This window comes from Melanerpes formicivorus, unplaced genomic scaffold, assembly GCF_026170545.1.
Source record: "Melanerpes formicivorus ecotype bairdi unplaced genomic scaffold, bMelFor1.0.p_v2 SCAF_132, whole genome shotgun sequence".
Lineage (NCBI taxonomy): Eukaryota > Metazoa > Chordata > Aves > Piciformes > Picidae > Melanerpes > Melanerpes formicivorus.
Genome location: NW_027142484.1, coordinates 533,506 through 548,324, shown reverse-complemented (window position 1 = coordinate 548,324; position 14,819 = coordinate 533,506). Strand labels below are relative to the sequence as shown.

Sequence of the window (14,819 nt, the reverse complement as noted above, 5' to 3'; positions counted from 1 at the left end):
TTGTTGCCCTTCTCTGGACACCTTCCAGCATCTCAACATCCTTCCTAAACTGAGGGGCCCAGAACTGGACACAGGACTCAAGGTGTGGCCTAACCAATGCTGAGTCCAGGGCACAATGACCTCCCTGCTCCTGCTGGCCACACTGTTCCTGATGCAGGCCAGGATGCCATTTGACCTTCTTGGCCACCTGGGCACACTGCAGGCTCATGTTCAGCTGCTGTCAACCAGCACCCCCCAGGTCCCTCTCTGCCTGGCTGCTCTCCAGCCACTCTGACCCCAGCCTGTAGCACTGCATGGGGTTGTTGTGGCCAATGTGCAGAACCTGGCACTTGGATGTGTTCAATCTCATGCCCTTGGACTCTGCCCATCTCTCCAGCCTGTCCAGGTCCCTCTGCAGAGCCTCTCTACCCTCCAGAAGATCAACTCCTGCCCCCAGCTTGGTGTCATCAGCAAATTTACTGATGATGGACTCAATGCCCTCATCCAGATCATCAATAAAGATATTGAACCGGATAGGGCCCAGCACTGATCCCTGGGGGACACCACTAGTGCCTGGCCTCCAACTTCTCTGACATAGAGCATATTTCTGAAGCAGACTATGAAACTAACTGTGTAGACAAAAATATCTTTGGAGGAAAATTGCATTATATAATGATATGTTCTATAATTTTAAATGTAATACTCATAGTAGCATTCACTCCAGCCATGTGGGAAGGGGGAAGGTACTAACCGTTAAGAGCTCTCCGAAGAAAGACAATTGGTGCCATGCAGCCTTTTGTAAGCTCTGATGGCCGAGGGGTGGAGTGCTGTGAACACTGCAAGCGCTGTGTAAACAGGGACACAAAGAGGGAGGGGTAGGGCTGCGGTGAGTGCTGCCCAGAGGAAAGGACTGCCCAGCGAAAAGGGCTGCCCGCTCGCAGCCTCAGCCCCAGACACAAGGGTTTGCCCCACCATCAGCAGCTCCCCACTTAACCCCTGATGCTCCTGCCCATACATTTTTTCTACCACCTGTCACCACACGCAGGAAAGAGATGCCACCTCCAAACACGGATGGTGAGGCAAGGAGGTCAGCAGGACCCGGCACATCATTGCATTCCCTTGTAGAGTGTAGTTCTGCTTGTAAATGCAGCCTTGCATTTGCTTCCAGCTGAGCTGGTCTGGCAAAGTTAATGCTGGGGAGAGCAATTTCAATCCACCACACCAAGTCTCTTTCTCCAGAGCTGCTCTCAACCCACTCTGCACCCAGCCTGGATTTGTGCCTGGGATTGACCCAGCCCAGCCACAGGACCTTGCACTTGGCCTTGTTGAACTTCACGCAGTTGGCACTGGCTCACTTCTCAAGCCTGTTAAGACTCTTCTAAGATGCTGTCATAGTATCATAGTATTGGTCAGGGTTGGAAGGGACCACAAGGATCACCTAGTTCCAACCCCCCTGCCATGGGCAGGGACACCCCACACTACATCAGGCTGGCCAGAGCCTCATCCAGCCTGGTCTTAAGCACCTCCAGGGATGGGGCCTCAACCACCTCCCTGGACAACCCATTCCAGGGCTTCACCACTCTCATGGTGAAGAACCTCCTCCTCACATCCAGCCTGAATCTCCCCAGCCCCAGCTTCATTCCATTCCCCCTAGTCCTATCACTACCTGAGATCCTGAGAAGTCCTTCCCCAGCCTTCTTGTAGGCCCCCTTCAGATACTGGAAGGCCACAATTAGGTCACCTGGGAGCCTTCTCTTCTCCAGACTGAACAGCCCCAACTCCTTCAGTCTGTCCTCACAGGAGAGGTGCTCCAGCCCTCTGATCATCCTCGTGGCCCTTCTCTGGACACGTTCCAGCACCTCCATATCCCTCTTGTAATAGGGGCTCCAGAACTGGAGGCAGTACTCCAGGTGGGGTCTCACCTGTCCCTGCCCTCAATTGTGTCCAGCACACCACACAGCTTGGTGTCCTCAACAAACTTACTGAGGGTGCACTCCTGCTAAACGGTTGCTGTTAAGAAGGCACTGTAATGGAAAGTGGAGGAGGCCAAAAGAGTGCAGTGGAATGCACTGTAATGGAAAGTGAAGGAGGCCAAAACCAGAGCAGTGTGTGGCAATCGTACTGCTTGAAGTTTGGCTTATTCATGCCTGGAGAAGGCCTAAAAAACAAAGGAGAAGGCTGAGCTATCACATGTCAATGGACAAGTCAAAGAACTTGTTCCTAACATCCAATTTAAATCTCCTCTTCACAGAATCTTTGATTCTTTGTTAGAGGTTGGAAGGGACCTCCAGAGATCATCCAGTCCAATCCCCCCCTGCCAGAGCAGGATCACCCAGGGCAAGTCATACCGGAACACATCCAGGTGTCTGCAATGTCTCCAGAGAAAAAGACTTCACAACCTCTCTGGGCAGCCTGCTCCAGGGCTCTGTGACCCTCACTGTAAAGAAGTTTCTCCTCATGTTGAGGTGTAACCTTCTCTGTTCAAGTTTGTATCCATTGTTCCTTGGCTTCTTACTGTGCACCACCCGAAAGAGTTTGGCCCCCCTCCACTTGACACCCACCCCTCAGATATTGCTAGCCATTAATCAGATCCCTTCTCATCCTTCTCAGGACTACACAGCCCCAGGGCTCTCAGTCTCTCTTCTCTAATTTCAGACCATTGCCCCTCATCCTATCACTGCAGGCCTTTGCAGACAGCCCCTCTGCAGCCTTCTTGGAGGCCTCCTTCAGTTACCGGGAGGTTACCATTAGGTCTCCCTGAAGCCTTCTCTTCTCCAGGCTGAACAGCGTTCTCATCGTGCAGGAAATGCTCTAGCACCAGCAGAGACAGTGGTAGCACTCCCAGCAGCTCTGAGGTGGAAGAGTGAACCACAAGGGAACATGAAAGAGTTTTGGGGTCTTTCCAAAGTAGACAAGTCTTTGCCCCCCAAGTCTTTTTAACCCATATTTCAGAGCACCTCAGACAGCTGATCAGCAATCTGTGAGGGCAGTGATGGATTTATCCCAGGCATGCTTTCACTTAGCAGCTACAACACGTACAGCAGAGGGCTGGAAAAAAAAAATAAAACTCAACTGGAACACTATGCAACAACTTTGATTCAAACCAGATGTAGTATTTGGTGTATGTTTAACATTCTCCACACAATCCCAACTCGGTCCTTAACTGGCCTGCACTGCAGCCTGGCTTTTAAAGCAGATGAAAATGGGCTGCTAAATGCTGCCCAGATAATCTGAATTATTTTCAGCCCCTGTTGTTGAAGCTGAGAGATAAAATTATCTCTGGGGCTCAGGTTGCAGGCATTACTGGTGCAATTCCTGCAATAGAAAGACTCATAAATCAGAGAATCAGGAAGATTGGAACACAGCTTCGAGTCATCGAGTCCAGCCATAACCCAACTCCCACAACCACTAAACCACCTCCTGAAGCATCACATCCATCTACAGCTTCTTCAACATTTCCAGGGGTGGAGACTCCACCACCTCCCTGGGCAGCCTCTTCCAACCCCTCACCACTCTCTCACTCAAGAAATTTTTCTTCATGTCCAACCTAACCCTCTCCTGGCACAACTCAAACCCAGTTCCTCTCATCCTGGTGCTGCTTACCTGGGAGAAGAGACCAACACCAGCCTCACTCCAACCTCCTCTCAGGCAGCTGTAGAGAGCAATAAGATCTCCTCTCAGCCTCCTTCTCCACACTGAACAATCCCAGCTCCCTCAGCATCAACTCATGTATCGCAGTATCAGTCAGGGTTGGAAGGGACCACAAGGATCATCTAGTTCCAACCCCCCTGCCATGGGCAGGGACACCCCCCACTAGATCAGGCTGGCCAGAGCCTCATCCAGCCTGGGCTTAAACACCTCCAGGGATGGGGCCTCAACCACCTCCCTGGACAACCCATTCCAGGGCTTCACCACTCTCATGGTGAAGAACTTCCTCCTCATGTCCACCCTCTACGTGACACCCTCCAAACCCCTCCCCAGCCTCACTGCTCTTCTCTGGACACCCTCCAGCCCCTCAATGTCTTTCCTGTCCTGTGGCACCAGAACTGACCCCAGTGCTCAAGCTGTGGCCTCACCAGGGCCCAGTAGAGGGGCACCAGCACTGCCCTACTCCTGCTGGGCACACTGGGTGTGGTGCAGGCCAGGATGCCCTTGGCCTTCTTGGCCAGCTGGGCACTCTGCTGGCTCATGTTCAGCTGCTGACCATCACCCCCAGCTCCTTTTCCACCAGGCTGCTTTCCAGCCACTCTGCCCAAGCCTGCAGTGTTAGCAGGGGTTGTGTGACCCAAGAGCAGGACCCAGCACTTGGCCTTGTTAAACCTCATTCCATGGACCTCAGCCTGATTTAACCTGGCCAGATCTCTCTGCAGAGCCCTCCTACCCTTGAGCAGATCAAGACTGCTGCTCAGTTTAGTGTCATCTGCAGACTTGCTGATGGCCTTAAAGGTCTACCAGGCTGCTTTCCAGCCACTCTGCCCTAAGCTTGTAGCAGACTTAAAGTCACAGTTATGGAAAATACTCCTTTCTCTTTCTTTCTTTTTTTTTTTCCCTTTCTTTCTTTCTTTGTGTATTTTCTGCCATGAAAAACACTACAAAGCCCTTGCAAACTTGATACCTCCACAAAATCTGCAGTGTGGCACATCAATAATAACTCAGTGTTACACAAAGTTCAAACCTGCTGCCAAGCATTAAGGTGGCCAAGTTAAGGCTGGGAATAACCATTGTCCAGGTGGAGAGTTTTTCCTGGATGAGGACATCACTGTCCCACTGAAAAGGCAGTTTGCACATCTCAAAGGGAGCCTTAATTCATGGCAAATCTGGCAAACACATCTGAATGGTTGTTTTTTTTAGTGACAAAAGTCTTTTGGCTCTGTTCAGTCAGGAGGTGAAGAGGGCTCAAGAGCATGACCCCCTGAGCTGGCTTGTTTCTGTTCAAGATTCACTAAAGAGGAGATCTGACCATGCTAGCTTTTAGGTCAGCAGGTAAGTATTCCTAGGACTGCCAGAAAAAGGAGAGGGGAAAGGAGAAATAACTAAAATTACCATCTTCTCCTATTTATCCAGACACAGCACACTTTGTCTTGACTTTCATTGAACTGGTAACATAGAAAGAAACACAAAACTCACAGAATCACATAATGTTAGGGGCTGGAAGGGACCTCCAGAAACCATCCACAGTCCAACCCCCCTGCCAGAGCAGGAGCACTCCGGGCAGGTCACACAGGAACACATCCAGGTGGGTTTGAAAATCTCCAGAGAAGGAGACTCCACAACCTCTCTGGGCAGCCTGCTCCAGGGCTCTGGCACCCTCACCATACAAAAGTGTCTCCCCATATTGAGGTGGAACCTCCTGTGCTCCTGCCTGGACCTCTTGTTCCTTTTCCTAACACTGGGCACCAGCACAAATATCCTGGCACCTTCATCTGGACACCCACCCCTCAGCTATTTCTAGACCTTGATCAGATCTCCTCTCAGCTTGCTCCTCTCCAGACTAAACAGCCTCAAGGGCTCTCAGTCATTCTTCATAGCAGAGATGTTCAAGACCCTCAGTCATCCTCATGGCTCTCCACTGGACCCTCTCCAGCAGGTCTCTGTCTCTCTTGAGCTGGGGAGCCCAAAACTGGACAGAGTATGCAGGTGCAGTCTCACCAGGGTATAGTGGAGGGGGAGGGAAGAGAACCTCCCTAGAAAACATCTGAGCTTGGTTCTGCCTGAAGCAATGTATAAAACTACACCATGGCTGCTGAAACTAAACCTTGATTTATTCACCTGGTGGGGTTTGGGGTTTTTTTCTAATCAGTACTTTTAGTAATGCATTTTCCAGGCCTCCTTCCCTGTCTGGCAGAACTCTGCCACATTCAGAGAACCAGAAAGCCATCAAACACATCCAGGATGCAGCAATCTCATTGCTATGCACAAGCAGGGACAGGAAGCAGGAACACCACCAACACTCAGTAACTAAAAGAAGTAATATAGGGCCTACCTTTTCCATGAGGCACAGGCTCTGCAGCCAACAAAGTCATCACCTAAAAACAAAACCATTTTTGGTTTAGTTAGAATGCTACACTTCCAAAAGTAAGGACAAAACCAAACACAGCCAGCATCTGAACTGCCTGCACCAGGTACATGCTGATGGGTCAGACTCTGACCACTGGGCTGAGATCAACCTCCCTGAGCCCACCTTCCTTGGCTGCATTTAGAATTAATCCCAGATGATCCAGATTAGGGGGAGCTGAAACCCAGATCAGATAGTGCTCCCATTTAAAATATAAACCTGAGAAATTTATATTTCTATGTTTCAGAGGCTTCAAAACCAGGCCAGGTTTATTCAACTGACTGAAGAAAGATAAAGAAACAAGTAACAAAGAAAGGAGCTAGATGGGAAGATGGTTTTCTGGGGCTTCATACAGTCATAGAAGGATAGAATAGTTTGGGTTGGAAGGGACCTCCAGAGCTCATCCAGTCCAACCCTCCCTGCACTCAGCAGGGACATCCTCCACTACAGCAGGTTGCTCAGAGCCTTGTCCAGCCTCACCTTGAAGAGCTCCAGGGATGGGGCTTCAACTACCTCCCTGGGCAACTTGTTGCAGTGTTCCACCACCCTCATGCTAAAGAACTTGTTCCTCACATCCAATCTAAATCTGTTCTGCTCTCATTTCAAACCATTGTCCCTCGTCCTGTCTCTGAAGGCCTTTGCAAACAGTCTCTCTGCAGCCTTCTTGGAGCCCCTTCAGGTACTGGCAGGCTGCTCTTAGGTCTGCCTGGAGCCTTCTCTTCTCCAGGCTGAACACCCCCAGCTTCCTCAACCTGTCCTCACAGCAGAGCTGCTCCAACCCCCTGATCATTTTCATGTCCCTCCTGTGGACCCTCTCCATCAGCTCCATGTCCTTCCTGTGCTGAGGGCTCCAGAGCTGGATGCAGCCCTGCAGGTGAGGTCTCCCCAGAGCAGAGCAGAGGGGCAGGATCCCCTCTCTCCATCTCTGGCCACCCTGCTTTGGATGCAGCCCAGGCTGCCCTTGGCCTTTTGTGCTGCAAGCTCACACTGCTGGCTCCTGCCCAGCTTCTCACCCACCAGCACCCCCAGGTCCTTTTCTGCAGGGCTGCTCTCAGTCTCCTCACCCCCAGAGGCTTGCCCTGACTTGTGGATGCCTTACTCATTTTGTGGATGCCTTACTCATTTTGCTGTTTTCTTTTACAAATTTCCCAGGTTAAACCTTTTTAAAATGAGCTGCCTTTAAGACGTAAAAAACTAAAACCTCCTCCAGAATCAGCAGTACTCTCTTGGGGTCACTTTAGGCAATTCTGATTTTCCAGTTTCCTCTTCACATCGGATAAGGATCTTGAATAGTGTCAGAGGTTTGGTATGTGCACAAGACCTTGGCCCTGAAATGTTAAGTTGTCATAGCTACTTTGGATCGTTTCTAAACATGACCAAATCTTCCACAGGACCTTTCCTGAGTTTAAAGGGCTCTTCTGCAAAAGCTGGTTCCAAGTTTTCAAAGCAAGGCTCACTTTTTGTTTCTGTATGTCTAGACAGCAGAATCAGAGAAAAGGAGTAATGAAATCAGTGACAAGACAAGATTGTAACACTCTGCTCTGGTGAGACCTCACCTGCAGGGCTGCATACAGCTCTGGTGCTCTGAACCCAAGAAGGACATGAACCTGATGGAGAGGATCCAGAGGATGGTCACAAAAATGATTCAGGGGCCTGGAGTAGCTCTGCTACAAGGACAGGCTGAGGGAGCAGCCTCCAGTACCTGAAGGGGCTCCAAGAAAGCTGCAGAGGGACTGTTTGCAAAGGCCTACAGGGACAGGACCAGGGGCAATGGCTTGAAATGAGAGCAGAGCAGATTTAGATTGGATGTGAGGAACAAGTTCTGCACCATGAGGCTGCTGGAACACTGCAACAGATTGCCCAGGGAGGTGGTTGAGGCTCCATCCCTGGAGATATTAAAAATCAGGGTGGAGAAGGCTCTGCAAGGAAAAGCTGTATTGCTATTTTACACACAGTCTTGTTTATGAAAGAAAAATCTCCTCCACAGCCCATGACAATGTGTTGTTTAAGTATGGGGAACACTGCTCTGGACTGCTCCTGGACTCCTTTTATTTAGTTATTGATTTTTAAACTTATAGAATCATAGAATGGTTTGGATTGGAAGGGATCTCCAAAGCTCATCCAGTCCCAACCCCCCTGCAGTCAGCAGGGACGTCCTCCACTAGAGCAGGTTGCTCAGGAAAAGTCCCTCTGCAGCCTTCCTGTAGGATCCCTCCAGGTATTGGAAGCTCTAAGTTGCCCCCAAAGCCTTCTCTTCTCCAGGCTGAACACCCCCAGCTCCCTCAGCCCATCCTTACAGCAGAGCTGCTCCAGCCCTTGGATCATCTTTGTGGTCCTTCTCGGACTTGTTCCAACAGCTGTGTGTCTTTCTTATGCTGGAGACACCAGATGTGGAGGGAATATTTGAGTTGGCCCTCCTCTGGACCTGCTCTTGTCTTAGAAGTTGAGTGCTAAGACCTGTATGACCACATGAATGCTGCTCAGCTGTCCTCACCCTGCCAAGCCAGCTCTAGGGGAAAACAAGCAAAACAGCTACATCATGGAAATCATGTTTCCCACACTGTGTCCCTGGGTGAGGACACAGGGTGCTGGGCAGGACATCACAGCAACTCAGGAACACAGATTCACTTTTGAAGCCCCTCTGCGTTGGAGAAAGAAACCTCCTTGACCTCCCCCAACTTGATATTTTGAGGGCTTTTTCTGCTACTGTTCTCTCAGTTTTTAAAGCCACTGCCAAGGAGGGAGGGGAGCTCCAAAGAGAAGTTCTCTGAGGTCACACAAATGGAAGACTTGGGACAGACTTGTGACAACATTGATAGATGAGGGGCGAGCAGCTGACGTCATTTACCTGGACCTGAGCAAAGTCTTCGACACTGTCCCGCACCACATCCTGGTCTCCAAACTGGTGACACATGGGTTTGATGGGTGGACCACTAGATGGATAAGGAACTGGCTTGATGGCCGCACCCAAAGAGTGGCTGTCAATGGAGGCCAGTGACAAGCAGAGTCCCTCGGGGATCAGTCCTGGGACCAGGCTTGTTCAACATCTTTGTGGGTGCCATGGACAGTGGCATTGAGTGCACCCTCAGCAAGTTTGCTGATGACACCAAGCTGTGTGGTGCAGCAGACACGCTGGAGGGAAGGGAGGCCATCCAGAGGGACCTTGACAGACTGGAGAGGTGGGCACAAGCCAACCTCATGAGGTTCAACAGGACCAAGGGCAGGGTCCTGCATCTGGGTCGAGGCAATCCCAGGCACAAATCCAGGCTGGGCAGGGACTGGCTGGAAAACAGCCCTGAGGAGAGAGACTTGGGGGTGCTGGGGGACAAAAAGCTCAACATGAGCTCTCAGTGTGCACTTGCAGCCCACAAAGCCAATCAGATCCTGGGCTGCATCGAGAGAGGGGTGGCCAGCAGGTCAAGGGAGGTGATTCTCCCCCTCTGCTCAGTTCTGGTGAGATCCCACCTGGAGTACTGCCTCCAGTTCTGGAGCCCCTATTACAAGAGGGATATGGAGGTGCTGGAAGGTGTCCAGAGAAGGGTCACAAGGATGATCAGAGGGCTGGAGCACCTCTCCTGTGAGGACAGACTGAAGGAGTTGGGGCTGTTCAGTCTGGAGAAGAGAAGGCTCCCAGGTGACCTAATTGTGGCCTTCCAGTATCTGAAGGGGGCCTACAAGAAGGCTGGGGAGGGACTTCTCAGGATCTCAGGTAGGACGAGGGGGAATGGAATGAAGCTGGAGGTGGGGAGATTGAGGCTGGATGTGAGGAGGAAGTTCTTCAGCATGAGAGTGGTGAAGCCCTGGAATGGGTTGTCCAGGGAGGTGGTTGAGGTCCCATCCCTGGAAGTGTTTAAGCCCAGGCTGGATGAGGCTCTGGCCAGCCTGATGTAGTGTGGGGTGTCCCTGCCCATGGCAGGGGGGTTGGAACTAGATGATCCTTGTGGTCCCTTCCAACCCTGACCAATACTATGATACTACTATGATACTATGACAGTTGGACAAGTAGATTATTTCCTCCTTCGATGTCCCTCCCTCTTCTTCTTCCCCCTGCCTTTTGCCATGCAGTGCCTCCACACCTTCAGAACATTTTGATTTCAGCCTAACTGTCACCAACTCCTCCGCTACACTCCAGGACAGCAAAACTAAAGCAGCCTGATGAGGAAATGCTGCTGGGAAGCAGCTGTGCTTCGCTTGATGCAAGCAAAGAGTTAACAGTCTTTTCATGAATACCATCAGGCATCAAAGCTGTGAACACCCCAACTGCAGTGTCAGCCTTCCAAGTTGTACAAATCTATTTGTCTCTCCTGTTAGGCAGCGTTGTTTGAACAGAAATAGCACATTGTCACAGCCTAACGAGAAGCAGCCTTCTCTGGTGACGTTTCAGGCTTCTCTGCTCCACTGTATGGAAATATTTAAGACTTAAAAGATTTCTATTATGACATAGCATTTAGAATGGCTCAGTCCTCTTCCCAGTACAGAGGAGTTTTTTTTTAACTGTTAGCTTCAATGGAAATGGCACAAGGGCCAAAAGGCATTTGAATAGGATTGATTTTTTTCCTTTTCTTGCTCTAAAAGTCAAGAAGAGGGAAGGGAAGGGAAGGGAAGGGAAGGGAAGGGAAGGGAAGGGAAGGGAAGGGAAGGGAAGGGAAGGGAAGGGAAGGGAAGGGAAGGGAAGGGAAGGGAAGGGAAGGGAAGGGAAGGGAAGGGAAGGGAAGGGAAGGGAAGGGAAGGGAAGGGAAGGGAAGGGAAGGGAAGGGAAGGGAAGGGAAGGGAAGGGAAGGGAAGGGAAGGGAAGGGAAGGGAAGGGAAGGGAAGGGAAGGGAAGGGAAGGGAAGGGAAGGGAAGGGAAGGGAAGGGAAGGGAAGGGAAGGGAAGGGAAGGGAAGGGAAGGGAAGGGAAGGGAAGGGAAGGGAAGGGAAGGGAAGGGAGAAAGAAAAGAAAAGAAAAGAAAAAAGAAAAGAAAAGAAAAGAAAAGAAAAGAAAAGAAAAGAAAAGAAAAGAAAAGAAAAGAAAAGAAAAGAAAAGAAAAGAAAAGAAAAGAAAAGAAAAGAAAAGAAAAGAAAAGAAAAGAAAAGAAAAGAAAAGAAAAGAAAAGAAAAGAAAAGAGAAAAGAAAAGAAAAGAAAAGAAAAGAAAAGAAAAGAAAAGAAAAGAAAAGAAAAGAAAAGAAAAGAAAAGAAAAGAAAAGAAAAGAAAAGAAAAGAAAAAAGAAAAGAAAAGAGAAAAGAAAAGAATCAAGCAAGTTACCAAGTGTCAGTCACCATCATGGCCAGAAATTAATGGTCACTGAGACCTCTGCACAGGCCTGGAGGCTGGTGGAAAATGTCAGTTGAAGAGAAATGGTGTATCTCCTTGCATTAGAGAGGTGATTCTACCACTTTACTTTGCTCTGGTGAAACCTCGCCTGCAGGGCTGCATCGAGCTCTGGAGCCCTCAACACAGGAAGGCCATGGACCTGGTGGAGAGGGTCCAGATGAGGCCACGAGAATGATCAGGGGATTGGAACAGCTTTGCTATGAGGACAGGCTGAGGGAGCTGGGGATGTTCAGCTTGGAGAAGAGAAGGCTCCAGGGAGATCTAAGAGCAGCCTCTAGTACCTGAAGGGGGCTCCAAGAAGGCTGCAGTGGGACTGTTTGCAAAAGCCTGCAGGGACAGGACCAGGGACAATGGCTTGAAATGAGAGCAGAGCAGATTTAGATTGGATGTGAGGAACAAGTTCTGCACCATGAAGGTGCTGGAACACTGCAACAGATTGCCCAGGGAGGTGGTCGAGGCCCCATCCCTGGAGCTCTTCAAGATGAGGCTGGACAGGGCTCTGTGCAACCTGCTGTAGTGGAGGATGTCCCTGCTGACTGCAGGAGGGTTGGACTAGATGACTTTTAGAAGTTCCTTCCAACCCAGATGATTCTATGATGAAATTAAATACAAGATAGATTCTAAGATAGAATTAAAACCAAGAAGCTGGACAAGGCTCTGGGCAACTTGATCCAGTGGAGGATGTCCCTACTGAGTGCAGGGGGCTTAGAGTGGATGACCTTTGGAGATCCCTTCCAACCCAATCCATTCTCTGATGCCCTCTCACATTTGAAAGCAGGGTTTCAGTGCCAGGCCACACACACTCTGGTGTGTGTGCAGTTGTGCACATGCCAGCCTGTGGGGCTGAAAGGTAAGGGTGTAACAGCACACACAATCATTAAGGCACAGAAACACATCAGACACAAATGGGATGTTCTTGCTACATGTTGTGTTCCCCCCCCCCCAACTGTTGCCATGGGAAGCCTAACTTGGAATTTCCTTAGGTCTCACTGTAAAAAAAACCCATAAATATGAGAACATGTGGCATCATTACAGGGAGCTGCCTCTGCACCCTTTAGACACAAAGCTAAACACTACAGGTGTTAAAGTGAAATCGTTTTGAGCCTTCTATTCCCTTCCTCTGCTCTGGTGTCGTGCTTCGGTGGTGTGCTGTTTAAAGAGCCCTAAGTGACCCTTTAAGCTTAAACAGCCAGACAAACTTTTATCCCAGACAATTACGAGGGAAAACACGGCAATGTCACGCAAACGTGAGCCAGTGACTTAATTAGCACCAAGTTAGCAGAGACGGAGACAAGCTATAAATCTCCAGAGACTCCTCGGGGGGCTGTTGTAGGAGGGTCGAAGCCCTTAGCAGCGCTGGGAAAGGGCAACGTAAGGGCAGCAAACACCACACGCACCCCCAAACCCGAGCCGGCAAAAAATCCAACCCGCATTTTACAAGGGGGGGGAGGGGGGAATAAAGAAAAACCAAAAAAAAACGTTACCTAAGGCTGTCCAGTTTGTAAGGAAAAGGACTTTTGAATAGCCATTAGGGAGAAAGCTCCAAGAGTTAATTTCCAGCCGCGCTTGGAAGCAGGCAGTAGCCTGTGAAGGCTCCCGGCGCCCTCTGCTGCGAGGCAGCAGCAAGCAGTGGAAATTTCCTTTGGGAAGCAGCTTTGTTTCCAAGTTCAGACGGATTAAAACGACTTGAACCTGCCGACGGGACCAGGGGTAATTTCCCCCAGCATCTCAAATGTAGGGGCGATGAGAAAGGAAAGAAGGTGGTTGCTTTCTTTGTTGTTATTATCGCTTTGCCTCGATGATCCACACGCACACACACACCCCCAGCACCCCCTCCTTATTTCCGCTCCAGATCTCAAGTTGAGCAGGCTGTGGTACGAAGAAAGGAGCCTTGAAAACCGGGCAATGAATAAAAACATCGCAGGCTCCTCGGAATGGAATAATGGTTGCGGCGTGACAGCCGTCTTTCAAAAGCAACAACCACAACAACAACAAAACCATAACCCCCAAACCAAACAACCAACACCACCCCAGAAAAAAATCCCTACCCAGGCACGGCTGCTTCCCTCTGGTGTGAAGTTTCCAGGGGACGGCTAGCCTGAAAGAGCACGGAGAGGAGAAATGTCTTCTTCCTGCAAGACTTTAATATTAACAACGAAGAGCCTCAAAAAAAGCCCCAAAACAACAAGAACCACGCCAATAAAATAAACCAAACACCAAAGCAAGCAACCACAAAAAGCAAAGCGAGCAAACAAAAACCAAAACACACACACAAAAAAAAGCACCAAACAAACCAATCAAAAACAAAGCAAACAAATAGAACAAAACAAACCCCACAAAACCCAACAAGAACAACAACAACAAAAAAAACCCCAAACCAACAACAAAAAAAATGTTGCAGGATGCTACCTAACTCCAGTCGACACCCCTTATTATTTGAAGTGCCAGGAGAGCAAGTAGCTCTCTTTGCTATCAGGCTGCAAACTCGGATTCGTTTCTTTGGTACCCACAAAGGAAAAGGAGACACACAGCTTACAACGAGCAAGCAAACTGCCAGGTGAATCCTTTAGGCACCTGCTAGGGAAATAAGTTCTGGGTTTGACTCATAAATAAATAGGTGCGAGGGGTGGAGGTGATGGCGGGGTACGGAGGCAGCTTCCCTCCTAACACCTCCTCAAATGGCCCGCCTCCCTGCAAATGCATCCTCCAGCCCCTCCAAGAGACCTGACAGAAAAGCAGGTACCGCTTTTTTAGCTGAGCGGGGGGGCTTGCAACCGAGCCCACGGGTGGGCAGCTGCGGGGAGAGTGGGACCGGCTGCAGGTCCGCCGCCCACGGGGTTGGGGTGCTGGTCGGTACCTGGTTACAGCGATGGTGTTAGGAATCTCGTCTTGTTTCTAGTTCGCCTTTGCCTGCACCTTTTCTTCTCGGCATCCTTTCCACGGGGGCAGCAGGCGCTGGGTTTCTCCCTCAGCTAAGGACACATTCACCTTATTAAAAAAAAATTAATAATCATTCTTAAGGAGGCTTTAAAAACAAAAAAGTGGGGGGGAAGGACTTGGAGAAGAATGGGTTGTGGGGTGTTGTTTTTTTTCTTTTGGGATTTGGGGTGAGGACGTGGGGGGGGGGGGAGGGGAACGGGTGTTGCTTTGGAACACCCTCCCTGCCAACGTTTGAGAAAGTTTGGGGAAATAAGCAGCCACTCTGCTTTTTGCATGCCAACCAAAACACACTTCCTTGGGGGGGGTGGGGGGGTGGGAATATGTTATATTATATTATATTATATTATATTATATTATATTATATTATATTATATTATATTATATTATATTATATTATATTATATTATATTATATTATATTATGTTGCATTATATTATGTTGCATTATATTATGTTGCATTATATTATGTTGCATTATATTATGTTGCATTATATTATGTTGCATTATATTATGTTGCATTATATTATATT

The 14,819-nt window shown here is 49.4% G+C and overlaps 1 long non-coding RNA gene across 2 annotated transcripts; it reads right to left on the bottom strand.

Annotated features, from left to right (window-relative positions):
* Window positions 1-796: 796 nt before the first annotated feature.
* On the bottom strand, window positions 797-13,940 carry LOC137456592 (uncharacterized). Of its 2 annotated transcripts, XR_010991053.1 has the most exons (4): window positions 13,759-13,940; window positions 13,398-13,447; window positions 5,963-6,005; window positions 797-824 (listed from the first exon to the last, which is right to left on the bottom strand). It is a non-coding gene; the product is annotated as an uncharacterized lncRNA (long non-coding RNA). The 2 variants fall into 2 exon arrangements; XR_010991052.1 differs by having other exon boundaries at window positions 13,398-13,940.
* Between the last annotated feature and the right edge of the window lie 879 nt (window positions 13,941-14,819).